The sequence below is a fragment of the Patella vulgata genome, chromosome 3 (assembly GCF_932274485.2).
Source record: "Patella vulgata chromosome 3, xgPatVulg1.2, whole genome shotgun sequence".
NCBI classification, from domain to species: domain Eukaryota; kingdom Metazoa; phylum Mollusca; class Gastropoda; family Patellidae; genus Patella; species Patella vulgata.
The window spans coordinates 19,856,442-19,873,495 of NC_065881.2; positions in this window are offsets into that span (position 1 = coordinate 19,856,442).

Genomic DNA, 17,054 nt, shown 5'->3' on the forward strand with positions numbered 1-17,054 from the left:
TATAGTCAAACGTTTATATAAAAGTTGGGGATCACGGTGGCTAAGTGGGTAAGACGCTGGCTCGCTAGCCTAGAGGTCGGGTGTTCGATCCCTGCATTGGCCGAGAAAGTTCATCCAGATTTTCCGGCGTGGTTCCCCTTTGTAAGTGATGCAGGACGGAGGGCCTGACAAGGACATCTGTCTAGTCGTTCGGATGGGACAAAAAACCGAGGTCCCGTGTACACATTGGCGTGCACGTAAAAAATCCCTTGACAGTTAGAATTCGATAGAAGAATAGGCCGTAGTGCCGCTGTCCGGGAAAAATTTCCCTCATAGCACACAGTATGGCGTATGCCCATCTTCATTAGCCCCGTTCGGAGCAGAACAGTAGGACGTTAAACCCCATTTCTTTTCATTTATATAAAAGTTGAATATACATGTAATGACAAATAACTGGGCTATCATATATAGACTGATAAATCAAAATGGAAGTAAATTACTCCTAATCAAATAAGAAAATGTGTATCTTTCAAGAAATCCATCATAAAAAAAAATGTTCTTTGGTTATGCTGGGGAAAGAAGAGTCGAGAAAGAACCCGAGATGACACAAAAACTGAGGAAAGGCGAGTGTTCTGGGTGTATCTTTCTGGAGTCTTTCTGACCCAGCATAAACCGTTTGGGATACACACGAAATTGAACTTTGATAAACGGAAAAATAACGAAGTTTGCAACTATAGGCCAGTAAGTGAATAAGTTAGCGCCTGTAAAAGATAGCATTTTAAATTCAGTTGTTTGGTACGTGGATAATGAAATTTAGTCAGATGTATTATTGCTTAACGTGCATTTTTATTGCAAATTCTCTTGAACTGAAAATAGCATCTTTACAAATCAAACTTTAACTTCTGCAAAAAACACGAGTGATATATAAAGGAAAATTTCATTTTATATTACGATGTTTGGTGAGAACACCCATTCAGTCTAAGAGCTGCACATGTATACTACACGTACGCCAATATAAAAATGTCCTACGAAGATGGCAGTAAGATGCCAGGTCGTCCAGTGTCAGAAAACATGCCGCCGAACTGTCGCAGGAAACCCATTGAAGACATGTCTGTTCAGGAACTTAAAGGACAATATTGGTGCCAGTCATTATCACATATGTGATAGAGCTGGTTAAACACATTCCAAATATAATTTTAACACAGAGATCATTGCTACAATAGCTGATTAAGCAGAAAATTTGGAAGAAGATTAGAAGAAAAGAGAGTAAGCATCACATATTTCCACATCTAATCAGTGACTGCATAGCACTGCATAGTCTTACATATTCTAATTTGATACCGTAACGCAGTTAGGACCTTTGGGGTAAGAAGTCACTTTAGAAGAGGAATACATATTTGAAGACGTTACGAAGAAAACCTGTACAATCCAGCAACAGAAAAAGTCTGGTGGAAAAAAAATCTGGTGGAGATATTCGAAAAATTGGGTAAATACATTTTGTTTGGAAAATTAAATGTGTTAAATTTGTTTAAAGATCAAATAATATTAATTTTAAGTTAAAATATGTTTAGAAACTAAGTATTTAAAATTTAACTGTATAGAGAATAAATTAGAGTCATTCATAAGTTTAGATTGATAGGTTTATTAAACAAAATAATATCACTGGTTAGGTGTGTATATTGCCAGGTTAACATGACCTGTAGTAAATTTGAGTAAAATTAAAGTTAAAGAGAAAGTTTAGGGAGTAGGTTTTTTAAAAAAATTTTTTTGATATAACTAAGGAATAATAATAAAAAGGAAACGGAATAGGGAATAAAATAAGGAACTAATGTTGTCTCCGGATCGCAGTGAGAACGACGGCAGAGCTAAGGATGAAGTTTGTGAGTGATTAACTCTAGTTTCCTAGTTGGCCGTGGTTTCTACTGTGATTCGTTAATTTGTGTTTTTGTGTTGTTTCGTATATGTGTGTTCAGCTATATAATTGTGAGGTCCTTAGTCCAGGCCTTAGAGTTGTTGTAATTTAACTTTTGATTAAAAAGTTGGGTTATGTAAAAAATCCCATTTGGTTAATCTAGGGATGTTGGTTATAGTTTTCCTGGGAAAAAACTAAAATTAAAGGCTCGTTAAATTGTGAGATTATCACAAAGTCATTAATACGAGTTTTATAGGAGGTTAAAGTTAAGAATGCGACACATTTTAGAAAAGTGGAGTATACGGTAGATTTTGTCCGTATATAATTTTATGTAATTAAATTTTTGCTTAGAAACGTAATATTAACGTTTAATATATACTGCTAATTGCTTTAAGCTGTCGACATGTACACGAGATGATTAGAATGTGTAATTTGACATTAGGTCAGATTATTATAAACAATAGGTTCTAACACTGTGTTAAATTTGGCGTGACGCGTTAATATATATGATATAGTAAACTGTATGTGTATAGACTAATGTTCCTGTGGATGAAAGTGCACTCATTCACTTGGGACATGGTTATAAATGAAATGAAATGGGGTTTTGCATCAAACTGTAGGATGGAATGGAGCGTCATTCATATACTGGCCATATTTGATTAACAGTTCTATTCTAGATAAATTAAAGTCTGGTATTGTCATAGGTGTGAGCGCAGCTTGTGTCAGTGTCAGTCTGATAAGAAGGTTTCTAAAAAAAAAAAAAAAACCGAAATACAAAATTGTAAATGATTAGGTCAAAAAGGTCACATTACTGACGGTGAAATATAAAATAACAGTGTAGGAATTCTAAAACAGAAACGGAAATTATAAAACATAAACGTAATTATAAAATTGTCCATTACTGATCGAGTTAGGTCAAGAGGTCAAAGTTAGTTTCAAGATTTATAATTAAAGGGACACATCAAAGTTTATTAATGATTAAATAAAGTTTAATTTTAATTAAGAGTGAGTTACTTGTAAGTTTTCGAAATAATAATGTTAGAATAAATAGCAAAATAAAGTTTTAATAATTTAGGAATAGTTAGTTCTTGGTCTGATGGCAATGACATGTTTGATTGACGGATAAAATTGTACAACCCAATCATACTTAGAAGAAAAAAAGAAAGTTTCAACTTGATACTATGGTAGCTGGAACAGACCAATACACATCCAAGAAAAAGAAATGGTTTACCAGTTTACCAAAAGAAAGTTTCAACTTGATACTATGGTAGCTGGAACAGACCAATACACATCCAAGAAAAAGAAATGGTTTACCAGTTTACCAAATTGACATTTCCTGAGACAGAATTTAATGTGAAACCTGAACTTTATAAATATTACGTGATGTGTTATAGTGTTTTGAAATTAGGACACTCGAAGATTTAAAAAAGACAATTTGTGTTTTCTGTGTTTGGGCTTAATGAATTTTCATAGGATTTTACAGTGATGAACTTTTTGGAGAACTTTTGCATGCAACTTTTGACTTTTGATTTTTGATTATTTGTGTTTTTATTTCATAGTATTGTTATATAGTATAGTATCATTGATATTTGCCTGTTGCATGAATAATTATAGGGTTTAGCACATAGAAGTTTTTAAGAGTCTCCTACCTGTTCATTTAGCATAAATCTTGCAAGTGGGGAAGGTGATATATGTTGATTTTCTAGATTTCTGCTAAATTTATGAATAGTTATATAATTCTACAGATGTTGGTATGGTTATTGTAAAGGATTCAAGGGATCTTTTACCCAATACCGAGCAAAAAGTCTTAAAGGAAGGGACGAATGTAATAATATTGCTAGAATTTTTGCTCTTGAAATAAGATGCCTTTATATTTCATTAATTAATATCTTTGGCAAGTTAGTAATTTCAAACATATTCACATATATAGTGTGCACTAAATCAACTTAGTCTGTAATTGACAGTTGACACATAAAAAAGAGTTATTTATCGAAAACATATGTCACTCATTTACCACCAGAATTACACGTGAGTGGAATTATTCTAATTGCATCATTTGATTTAAAGTAACCAATCATTTTGTTAATTACACAAGTTCAGGGCCATGATCACGCTTTATGGTGCATGATATTCATTTACCTTTAAAAGAAACCGGTGAACTTTGTAAGGCAGACTTCTATCAGGTTCCAGAGGGTTTACATCTGAGTTCCTAGACAGCCGAGAGGCTGGCTATGGTAGAGAAATGGTTTTAGCTAGTATTGTTATCTATTATGCTTGTATACCTGTATTCAGCTATATATATATATAAAATGTATAAGTAAACTGTCGCATTGTTATTCCTGGTAAGACAAACGTCTTAAGAAAACAGTAAGAAACTGTAAGAAGTAAATACACAACGTGAAGCAGAAGTAAAGACAGCTAGAAACAAATTCTAGACGATCACAAGGCTACAGAAATATGTAGAAAAGAAAAGATGCATGGGTCGTATGTAGGATGTGGCGACCGGTTTGACAATGTACGCTCTCCACGTCAGACAAAAGACCCATGGTGCTACAACCACGCCAGAAAATCCCAATGAACCTTCTCGGCCAATTCAAGGATCGAACATGCGGCCTCCACAGTAGCCAGCCAGCGTCTTACTCACTTAACCACTGTGGCTCCCCACAGCAAGAGGAAAATTTGCTGTTCGAGAAAGGATTATTAGGCGAAGACATCCCACAAACATTGGTTGATGCAGATTTTTATTTAACGGGTAGATTTTAACACCCCCCGACACACTCTCTCAATTTTCAGCCGACCTTACCTGAAATACACACTGTGTCTGTGTTGATAAATATTCCTAAATTCCAAGACAACGAGGGATATAATTTATATACAAAATTTGGAAAGATACTAGATTTTCTATAGTATTGGTAGTAATCCCTTTCGAAACCGAGGTCTGCTCAATCACTACATTGGAAGGTTCGCTGAAACTATAATATGTAATATACAAAACACTGACTATTTTTTAAAATCAAAACCAGATACACAAATTCATAATTTACAATATTAAATAAAATACCAAATCCTATCACGTTTCAACGGCAGTAAACGTCTGGACAATATTATACAAATGGTCAAGAATCACAGTGTTTGTAGTTCGGTTTATGTCCTGCCGTAACCATGCACTACGAATATGAAACGCCGTCTATTTTCCAGTGTAACACAATTATTTATTCACAATCACTACATAGGCGCAAGATTTGAATTGTTTAAAAAGATGTCATAAACTCACGAAACTATTTTATGTTTTCAGGTCTACATTTGTCACTTCAAGATGGCCAAGAACACCGAAACTTTGGATTATTCGATAATCCGCAGATTATTGATCCTTTTTACTATAGTAAAGGTAAACAGTACCTTTTATATATAAAGTCTGTTTTCATTAGTCCAGTCGGTGTCGAACAGCAAGACGTTAAACCCCATTTCATTTCATTTATATAAAGAAGATATTTCGAAGACAAATTGTGGTGAATCAAAGAGCCATAAAAATTTACCTAAAATTGGACGTGCTTACGAAAACCCCGAGATGAAAGATTGCTGTTATATAAGATTATATGAAAAGTGTAAATCTCTTTGGTAAGTTAAATGTGTTAACGATTCTCTACAGTAACAAACACAGATTGACAGATCTAGTGGTCATGATTTGATCAATTTTAATTAGGGCCTATACTTAATTCACAATGGTTGTTGTAATACATGAAATCTACAAATTGTGAGGTGACTAGTTAAAATGTAAACGTATTAAAAATACCATCAACTTTGAAACATTTAGTAGATATTCATATATTGTATGTATTTAAACATTAAAGTTTACTACCAGAAACTCCACGTCTAAAGTGCTGCACATTCAATTCAAAATTTAATTTTGATTTTTTTTTGTCAGTGATGGAAACTGTACTCAACCAGTGATACAGTAAAATTCCCATGGGGCATAATACTCTACAGAAAACAGTTAAGGGCATCTACTAATCTGCAGATTTTTCTGGGAGAAGGATTATTCATTCTTTGAGGGCTAGATCGTCGACGAGATTATATCATGTTGGTGTCGGGAGCAAAAAATATGCCAACAGACCGGTAAAATTCCTAAATTTGACCTTTGGAATTCCGTTGGCATTTTTAAAAAACGAAAATTAATACAGTATTTGTATTCGAAATATAGTTCAAATGATAAATTTACCAGTGTTGATTATATTTATTTTTATGAACAAATTCTGATTTAGAGATTTAAAATTTTGAGATTGTTATGAAAGTAAAGAGCACAGAAATAAGAGTTTAAGATTACGAACAAACGACTAGTGGCAGGGATTAGCTTCCATAGTTTTATTTTCTTGACTATATTTATAGCTTATACCCGAGATTATCATATTCTGTCATATTGTTAAAATCAGGTGTTCAATATATTTCAGGTCATAAAAGTCACGCAGTCCCAGTATATAAACGGACTTCCGACCGCCAGAAGACAGAAATACATGTATCTGACTTTCTATATGGTATAGCAATATACACTGCTGATCAGTGTGATGGTAAATTAGCAAGAAAATTTTCGTGGCAGCTCAAGCAAATGAAATCTACCCAAGCCAAACTGAAGCAAGCCAAAACAACGAAAAACACCCAAACTATCTAAGCTAAACCAACTCAACAGAATGTCAATAAAACCGTTCCATCAAAACCAGAATACAAAAGTAACTTCACCCATTAAACCACAGCCAACCATTTCACAAGGATCGTCGATAAGGTCCCCCTCTACATAAGACCGACAAATCCCACACAATAAATATAACATTGAATATTAATTTTAAATAAAGACATGAATAAGGTTGTGGTTGTGTTTCTCTATTAAAGTGAAGTTATTTGCCTACGGTCCAATGACGACCGATTATTTTCTCGAGAAACTTAAAAAATACCATGTATATATGTACAATAAAAATAATGACTCTATCGAATCCAACAGAGCTGTTGTCACCAAGCCCTGATAACTACGAATCTGTCATCGTATAGCATCCTAATCAAATAGTTGATCCACCAAACGTGGGTACTAATTCACTAGCGAAAATTGCTTGGTACGCATATATGCATATATGTTTGTTTATTAGATAACAACAGATTTGTTCAGACGCCAGCAACATGTGAGGCATATAGGACTAAGACTAGGAATTATTTCACCTTATTTCACGAATGTAGTGCGCGTTATAAACAGACAATTTTTTTCCCCCTCTTCCTGCATTTTTTGGTTGACGTTTTGGTCTAGAATTGGAGAAAAGGGATCAAACTTGCAATTTCATAGCAGTTTTTTTGTCTCTACTTCCAGCTTGTGTATCTCAAGTTTTTCATGGTGAACCTCATACATGCTTTTGGGCCAGAGTTTGCCACATGTTGCTCCATCTGTGGCAGAAAGCGTTCTACTCAACGAAAATTTGGGAAAAAGTTAGAGCCGGTCTACGAGACGAGAATTAACATTAAAGTCAATGGGGGAATAATTAGTGATCTGTGGCCAAATAATTGCTAGTCTAAAAAGAGTTATTTCCCCTTGACTAGAACTGAATTTGACACGAAGATTAAAATTCTAATTGGGTAAATTAACGTCAGTCATTAGTTTAGTAATAATACCAGTTGTCCACGTGTTATATGCCCGTCATAGTCCCAACATGGCGTATATCATTTGGTGCAGTTCGCTTTGTTTCTCAGATCCGGACGATTACATATACTTGGGAACAAGTCTTGAGGATCCCCATGATCTTCTCGGTGAGGATTCAAGCCAGGAGAATTTCTGGTTGCGCGATCGGTGGCCAAACTCAACCAATTGGAGAGAGAGAGAAATGGGGTTTAACGTCCACTCGACACAAACTAGGTCATTTCGGGACTAACATAATGGTTTAATTTTATTTCAATAATTCGCTTGCGCGTAGGGGTCTTTAGCAGTGGAAGGAAACCGGAGGACCCGGGGGAAAACCCACGAGGTTGGATCAACCAATTGAACATTTTACATGTGCGGCATAACATGTGTGTATGCGCGAAGTTGGTAAGACGCTGGAACGCTAGCCTGGAGGTCGCGTGTTTGATTCCTGCATCGGGATTTTCCGACGTGTTTTACCCTAGTCGTTCGGATGGGACGAAAACCGAGGCCCCTTATATACATTGGAGTGCACGTAAAAGATCCCTTGGCAGTCGGAATTCGATATAAGAGTAGACCACAGTGCCGCAGCCCGGGCAAAATCTCCCTAATAGACCACTGTATGGCGTATGCCCGTCTTCATTGGCCCAGTCGGAGCAGAACAGTAGGACGTTAAACTCCATTTCATTTCATTTCATTTTATGTTTGAATGCACCTTGCTATTGCTCTTGTGTATAGTGGATGTTTATGTGACGGGCTAAAAAGTGAAGCAATCGAACGACTAGACAGACTTCTTGGAATTTATCTGTAGTTGTGAAAGTGTTTCTTGATTAAATTTGTTGCTTGGTTTCATTCCCAACAATAAATAATAAATATTAAAATACAATTTATTTCTTTAATGCCCAATATACAAGTAAAAACTTTAAAAGAGAAAAATACAAACTTTATAAAAGAAAAATACAAACTTTATAAAAGACAAATAGAAACTTTAAAAAAGACAACAAAAAAAACCCTAAAAAAAAATACAAATAAAAAAAAACAAATATAAATTTATTCCTATCAATACTAAACGCACGTTTAGATAAAAACAAAAGCAAGCGGTATATACTATGACAGTATTAAAATCACACAAATGCCCACCGGTGTTGAAGATCTATCAATAGATCATATTTTCTCAAACAGATATTTACAGTTTTCATACCCCTGTAACTTATTTAAACACATTTATACAGGCCCCGCAAACCAACATTCATTAGAAATCTACATCTGTTTTGGTCCTTCAGTTCGTCAACTTATTGCCAAATATTGTTGAAATCATTCAAGTTGTTTGTATGGACCGTACACAGCCTACATCCCATATACATTTTGTTTAAATAAAAGCTAAAATTTAGGCTATATAAAAACCCCGCTCCTTAACTAATACATGTGATAAAAATATGGATAAATATGGATGAATATATCTCCATGTTACAATATATCATGCCTAATTAATACAAAAAAAGCAATTTAGAAGAAAGTTTCCAGCAAAGAAGCACCAACAATGCTCGACACATTTGGACAGTTTTATGTAGACCTTCCAGTCAAATTGGGACTAACACAGCAGTATAATAATCTTTTCCAATATTACAAACATGACTATTCTATACCCTGCATTGGTGTCGGGTTCAGATAAGGATTAACTATTATGCAAAATGTGCGTTTCCTTATGATACCACGTGTTTTTTTCCCGTATCGAATTTACCATATTGCAAATACCCAGAATCTGGGAGTATCACCATAAATGACAATAAACTAGAAAAAGGCTATTTAAATTCAGCATATATGAAAGTTTTGTTTCATTTATATTAACCTTAACATTGGATGGGGCCTCTGAAAGGCACTTGCCTATATACAAAGCGATTTCGTCATACTGAACGGTTCTTCCAAATTGTATACATTATTCGGACACGCATATTGTATGCCTGTTTAATAACCGATTCGATCTGGCTATAAATGTAGCAAGCCACCATCGTCCATTTTCTGTTTTTCAATGGATAACGTCATACAGATGTGCCATTTCTACTTCAGTAGCTTCGCTGTTTTCATAGACTGGTCCAGCAACTGTAATTATATTTAAAACAAACATAAGCTAGACACTAGATTAATTGGTCAAAGGTTTAAAGCTGGCAATAGTAAATCTGGATAAAATAATTGTGTAATATATATATCTGAGGATCAACATGTATATTGTGTGTTCTCTTTGGTTCATATATATATATATATATATATATATATATACCTTCTACTGAATTAAGGGGGGGGGGTGGCCGAATGGTTAACGTGTGCGCATTGCATCAAAAGCACTGTCATTGTGTCAAGTTGCGTGGTTTCGATTCCCCGGTTGTACGTGACAAGGAGTAGGGTCACCTATACATATATTTAAATATTACCATTTTCTGGTGTACAATAGGGTTCACTATAATCATTAGTTTCTCGTGGTCTTCCTTCCGTGTTTCCATTCCTTTTTTTCCTGTAAGATGAAAATTACAACAAATACATATTCACTTTTTTTAAATAAAAATTGCGATCGAATAGACCGCCAGAATGCATTTCTTGTTTAATTGAGGAACGAACACATTCCATTATGATTGCTTATCCCTTTGACGGAGAGGTTATATGTCTTTAATTGTATATTATTATATTGTAAATGATTAATTTTAAGTCCTACTTTTACATCCGCTTCATCAATATTGTATTACTCTATGTTAGTTTATTATTTAATCACTGTATCTACAAGTATCAATTTCTAGTTAACAACAGTAGACATTTAACTTAACATTTTATTTCCAATAAGGCAATAGTCTGTTACTTTTCAAAGAAAATGACTGACTAAGTCTATAAGAACTAGCTTAAGGGTAGGATTTGCCAAGGTCTGATTTCAAAGTAGGCGCAGTAAATAACTTGTGAAAACTCGGAAGGGTTATCCAATTCGGTAATACCACTGAATTGGTCATCTGCTTATATAAATATCACAAATGTGATTAGATGAACCTAGATGAATTCTATGGGTTTAAAAATAATAAATACATTTTCCTGGTTTTGATTTGAAACATAAATAAATACAAATTAACCTGTAATAATAGATTACTACTCCAAAAATAACAGCTACAAGTAGGATGGATAAAAAAAGTGCCAACAATATGGAGGTCATTCTGTACACACCAAAATTCTGGTTTATTTCTGGAGAAAAAATCAAAACAGAAGGATCGATAAATGAAGGATACAATCATAAATATTATCCACAAGGCAGGGTAGAACCACGTTCTATTGTCCTAGTTACATATAACAGTTTGTTGTTCCTTTATGTCAAAATGGTTGTTTAATTTTAAAAAATAACCAATACTGCCACCATTTATAGTATCTGTGGGCGGCTCCTATTAGTTTATTTTATGTCGACTAGTCTCTATCTCGAAAAATTGACACATTTACAAATGTAACATATAGTGCGCATACCAATATGCTTAAATGACATTTTATAGGGTCTCGTCGATGTTCAATGTAATGATTGACCACAGTTGTTACAGGGGAGCATATAAGGGAAACAAGGAGAGACAGTGTCAAATACAATGTGGGGTTTAGGTGAGGGTAGCTCTTGGGCAGCTCTCTTCCTAGACATGCAATTTCATATATACCTAATACTGCACATTGATAGACATAGTTACACTATATGAGCCAAAAGTGGGACTGCTATCCTCCGTAACAATCCTAAGTTACACAAAACTAGACCCTTTTAAATTATGAAATAAAATGAAATGAATCGAACTACATGTACAATCTTTAAAGTACATGTATTTACCGTATGGAGCCTGACTATCGAATCCTCCATCATTACATTCTATGGATTTAAAAATTAGAATATTAACATCCATTTTTAATATTCCAACTTTTAATATTTAATTCTATTTGACTTACAGTCTAATATTCTCTTGCAATATATCAATGAAAAAATTAACGCCCACTTTTGATATTCCAATCTAAGGCATGACTAATGTTTTAACTACTGAGAAAGACCAAGGTAGATATAAGAACATATATACATATCTGAAATAAATTAGTTAATTAAACCGGTAAGGACAACCGTCAACACGACATAATAAACCAACACATTGTCAATTACACATTTAAGACAAAATATATATCCAAGCATCGAGGTAGTTTTATGAGTCGATGGTTATATTCTGTAAATAAAGAACTCATTTTTCTGAATCTAATATGGTATATTTTAACCATAACATATTTTATATATTATGTCTCGACAATTTGAATTATTACAGAATTGTCAAGAAAAGATTTATGAAAAAAAAAAACAATAATTACAAATTTTGAAGTTTAGTCTTACGAATTGAAACCTACTTTGTCTGCAATCTTCATTCATCCAACCTGGTTTACATCCTCCTATACATGTCCCATACTTTATATCACATGATGATGTTGATATCAGACACTTTCTATCTTTACATAAATTATTACAATTTTTTCCATAGTTTATATCCAGATTACATTCTAAAACAAAATATATTAAATTATTTATATAGCATTGCTATATCAGCCAGTTTCTATATTTTCAAAACGTATTGTAATTTTCTAGTTTATAGACTGATTAATTACATTCTACAATAAAGAAATAATATTATGTTTATACATAAAACAATGTATGTGTCTCTACGAGGTTCATAGATGATTATGATTGTCTCTATAAGTGATGCAGGATTTTCATGATAAATGTGGCCGTAACGTAGCTCATTATGCATATTCGTAAAACATATCTACCCGTATATAATGGGATTTGATCATTGATTTAAAATAATAGTGGTCATTAACATTAATCATATATTGGTTTGTTCAATACTCTCCACAAAGTATACATTTGTCATTTCTTAAACATACATTATGCAAGAGCAAAATTTGCCAATTGCAGGTCTTTCTTTAGGCCGGATATGTTATCCTAATTATTAATAAGACATTAATTAACTGATCCAGACCATAATCAGTTCTGGATGTCATCGCTAGCCTGCAATATTTACAGGATTACAACCCGGTCTGCTGCTGATTAAATCAAAAAGTGGATAATCGAGACTACGTTTTTTATCGTACCGATTTTAGTAATGACGATCGAGGCTAGGCCCAAAATTCAATCGCTAAATTCAAGGTTCAGGGTGGATCAATTTGATTGAAATTTTCAGCAAATTCCCTTTACATTATCTAGTTTTTAACTAATATAGTAAGAACTGCCAGCTCTTTATCTAATCTAACATGTATCTTTAAGCAGTTATTTTGAAACATTTTATGTTTCATGTTTTATTATAAGATATTTGATTTTTTTTTAAAAAAATGAAATGAAGTCGTCCTACGTTTCTGCGCCGACTGGAGTAATGAAGTCAGGTATACGCCATGCAGGATCTCAGAACTCTACCAATGAGAAAACCACAGAAACTCTAGAAATGAACAGGTAGGCCTATCGGTTTTTGAATGGTAGCAATTGTTGTGTTATCTATACTAATATTTGTGACTGTCGTTTGTCTGTCTGTTTGTCTGTCTGTTCGGTGTTGGCGGCTACACTAGGTCTGCCCCGAGTCTGAAATTTGGTGTATAGGATGAGCTCGGACCGGGGAGTAACATAGGCCAGGTGGCGTTAGTCTAACACTTCCGGTTTCGGGGTTATGACCCCTGAGCGAAGCCGGGCATTCTTCTAGTTACTTATTTTAGTCCACATAACTTTTATTGTCCATTAATTAACAATAGGGTGAGACACAAGTTTGCAACTTATAAAGTTTTCTCCTTCACATAAAAATATAACATAAATCTTATTACAATAAGAAACCACGTCAAAAAATATTCGGAATCTACGCAAAAAACTGGTCTAGAAAAACTTGGTCTCATAAATCCACAGCTCGGGTGGCGACCCCCCCACCCCCCTTCAGCCACCGGACTAAAATATATATAGCCAATGATCAAAGAATCGTTATTTTTCAATTGGATAAACAAACGGTTGACATCCACGAGACGCCCAGAGATGGGAAAATCAATAGGACTAATCATTCATTGTCCCAGTGATTTACATCGAATATTAGTGAGTTTTAATGCGCACCACAATCGAACATATTCAAGATATTTTGATCCTTGACATATTGTTTTATGTTTCCTCGGAATCGGACAGAGATTGTAGCACCTTGAGTGTCTACAAACATCATACGTATTTCACATTTTGCCTAAAAGGCAGTGGCTATAACTCTAGAATAGAAGGTCTAGAATCTGATGTTTGTCAAAATCGAATTCATCCAAGAACAAGAACGTCCACTCAACTTTGTACATTTTATTTTACATTTTTAGTAAAATGCAGGGGGGGGGGGGGCATATCTCCAGCATGGAAGGACGGATCTGCACCAAAATTGAACTCATCAAAGAACCTTTGATACCTAAATATATTCCACGTTTCATCTAAATCCGACAACAATTGTCGTACAATCAGGGGCCATAATCCAGGAAGTTATGCGCCAAAATCGAAAGGAATCGAGATCTTTGGGATATAAACCGATATTTCAAGTTTCGTCAAAAGCTTAGATATGACGTCTAATTCAGTCAACAGAGAGGAGAGTTCAACAGGGGGTCCTCGCTGGCAGATGATAGACCAAATACATGTATAGTCTTTTTTCACTGTACTTTCACTGTTACTTGAACATGTATAATGAACTATCAAAGATTTGCACTATACATCTATTCAAATATGGGGGATGAGATACCCTTTCGCTATGTATATTACCTTGAGGACAATCATCACCTTGATACCCTGCACTACATCCTTGATCACATTTACCATATATTTAGTAAATCATCTATGCACGAATTCAATAACCTTGATATCTTAGCCCATGCAACTATTCACATGTAACAGTCAATTACATCCTGGGTTATTTCATATTTTATATTTTACTGTGGTTTTACTGTCTGTATACACCCACCTTTCATCCATTTCACAATACGATTTAATTTATGATATACCCGTCTTTCACTACATAGTCAATAGGTCTATGTCATGAGTAAATACGGTCTTAAAGATACATTATGTAAGATTTCGATAAAGAGCTGAGCATTCTTGCTATAATAGCGCAAAAACAGATAATGTAAAATAAAAATTTCATTCAAATTACTTCATTCTGAGCTAAATGATCACTATTTGTAGTTTTGACAAGATGTGTGCATAGTTGTAACCAGGCCACTGGTATATTCAAGACTTAGTCTCGCTTTCCCATTTTTAAATTAAAATTTTAAATGGCGAACCGTTTTAATCTAGTTCAAATCTCGAGTATCTGATGCCATCGAGAGTTGATCATGATCTTGTTTTGTTAATAAATGTCTAATTAATAGTTCATATAACATTACAGGCCTAAAAATACCTGCAATAAGCAGATTTAGCTCTGATATACCTGTCTTTCAGCAAACAGTCAATACGGTCTAAATTATGATAATATACCCGTCTTTCAGTATATAGTCAATATGGTCTAAATCATGATATACCCGTCTTTCGCCAAGCAGTCAATACGGTCTAAATCATGATTCGCCTGTCTTTCACCAAACGGATAATACGGACTAAAAATGATTCATGTACAGTCATCTTTCACCACATTGATCAGTTATTTATATTTTATGCAATCACTCCTGTTTTTACCACACTGACAAGTCAGATGATATTTGTTTATATTTTATAATTTTACCTTGAGTACAATCACCGCCTTGATATCCTGCATTACATTCTTCATTGTTACATTTACCATCAACATGGTTACATTCAGAAGGCTGTCGACAGTGACGTGAATAACAATCTTTAGAACAATCTTTACCATACTTGTGTATACCATATGAAGCCTGACTATTGAATCCTCCATCATTACATTCTGTAGATTTATAATTTAATATATTAACACGAATTTTTAATATCCAACTTATCTAATATTACATTCAATGTGACTAACCGTCTAAAATCAAAATTGTTTTCACTGCATTTGACTGACAGTCTTAAATTTTCTTAGACGAAATATAAGAAATGTAATCTATAGGATATTTTTTTTCAGCCTTTAACATAGTTAATATAACAAAACTGAAAATGATTGGGAAGTTTAGATTTGTCTTTGATTCCATAAAGTAGTTAGGTTTTTAAACGTTAAATAGTGTGTAATTAAACTTGGTGCCCGAATGGGTTTAATATATTTATATGAGAGACAAGGTTCGGACTATGCCTTGGAAATTAGAAGTGGGGGCGACTAGTATGTGTCTCTCTTTTGTAGACCGAAGTTAGATTGTCCATTGTATTAACTGGACGGGTAGGTCTGTTATCCTTCGGTTATGTGTCTTTGTTAAATGAGTGGCTTCTTTTCAAAAAGATCTGCTCTGGACCGATTTGATTCTACGGTATCTCTAATAGCTGAGAGAATAAAGATTTTTTAGCCGAGAGAATATCTTCCGTCAAAGTGGTGGTTGATTCCGAGGCAAAAAGAGGAATCACAACAAAATTAGCCATAACGAGAGTGAGATAATATAAGAGATTTGAGTTGCTATGGAGACCTAGTTATTCCGGGTGTCATAATTAACATACTAAAAAACCCTCATTGTCAATTACATACAGAACATATTCATATTATAGCCAATGATCAAGGAATCGTTATTTTTCAATTGGATAAACAAACGGTTGACATCCACGAGACGCCCAGAGATGGGAAAATCAATAGGACTAATCATTCATTGTCCCAGTGATTTACATCGAATATTAGTGAGTTTTAATGCGCACCACAATCGAACATATTCAAGATATTTTGATCCTTGACATATTGTTTTATGTTTCCTCGGAATCAGACAGAGATTGTAGCACCTTGAGTATCTACAAACATCATACATATTTCACATTGCTTAAAAGGCAGGGGCTATGACTCTAGAATAGAAGGTCTGATGTGTGTCAAAATCGAACACGAACAAGATCGTCCACTCAACTTTGTACATATTTTTTTACATTTTTAGTAAAATGCAGGGGGCATATCTCCAGCATGGAAGGTCCGATCCGCACCATAACTGAACTCCTCAAAGAATCTTTGTTACCTAAAATATATTCCAAGTTTCATCTAAATCTGGCAACAATAATTGTCGTACAATCAGATGCCATAATCCAGGAAGTTATGTACCAAAATCGAAAGGAATCGAGATCTTTGAGATATAAATCGATATTTCAATTTTCGTCAAAAGCTTAGATAAAACGTCTAATTCAGTCAATAGAGAGAGGAGAGTTCAACAGGGGATCCTCGCTGGCAGATGATAGACCAAATATAGTCTTTTTTCACTGTACTTTCACTGTTACTTGAACATGTATAACGAACTGAGATGAACTGTAGGATTTTCTATTGACCTGTAACAGTCATAGTTGTTCCGACTTGCTTTCACATATTTTCCGCCTGTATATTTGAACTCGACAGAATCACATGGAAT